This window comes from Arachis duranensis, chromosome 4, assembly GCF_000817695.3.
Source record: "Arachis duranensis cultivar V14167 chromosome 4, aradu.V14167.gnm2.J7QH, whole genome shotgun sequence".
NCBI classification, from domain to species: Eukaryota; Viridiplantae; Streptophyta; class Magnoliopsida; order Fabales; family Fabaceae; genus Arachis; species Arachis duranensis.
In genome coordinates, this window is record NC_029775.3 from 75705291 (window position 1) to 75706080 (window position 790).

Sequence of the window (790 nt, forward strand, 5' to 3'; positions counted from 1 at the left end):
TGGAATTCTTATTAAAAATTTTGAATTTCTTTATTTTCTTTTCCATATAATTTTCGAAAAATCCAAAAAAATTACAAAGTCATAAAAATCAAAAATATTTCTTGTTTGAGTCTAGTGTTTCATTTTAAGTTTGGTGTCAATTGCATATTTCTGTTCTTCTTGCATTTTTCATGTGTCTTCATTGATCTTCAAGTTATTCTTGATGATTTACTTGCTCTGATCTTTAAATTCTCTTGTCTTAAGTGTTTTGTTGTTTCTCATATGCATTCTTAATTCGTTAGTGTCAGTAGTATACAAACTTCTAAGTTTGGTGTCTTGCATGCATTGTTTATTTGATTTTAGTTGCATTTTGATTATTCCTCATCATTAAAAATCCAAAAAAAATTTAATTTGTGTCTTTTCAAGTCAAAAATACAGAGAATTGAAGATTTAGAACATACAGCAGAGGAATTACACAGAAAAAGCTGGGCGTTCAAAACGCCCAGTGAGGAAGGAAAACTGGCGTTTAAACACCAGCCAGGGCACCTGATTGGGCGTTTAACGCCCAAAATGCTACCATTTTGGGCGTTAAACGCCAGAATGTATACCATTTTGGGCGTTTAACGCCAGGATGGCACAAGAGGGAAGATTTTGTTTTTAATGCAAATTTTTTTAAGTTTTCATAATTTTTCAAAATCAAATCTTTTTCAAATCATATCTTTTCAATCATATCTTTTCAAAATTGATTTCTTTCCATTTTCAAAAATACTTGCTAATAATTAATGATTTGATTCAACATTTCAAGTATGTT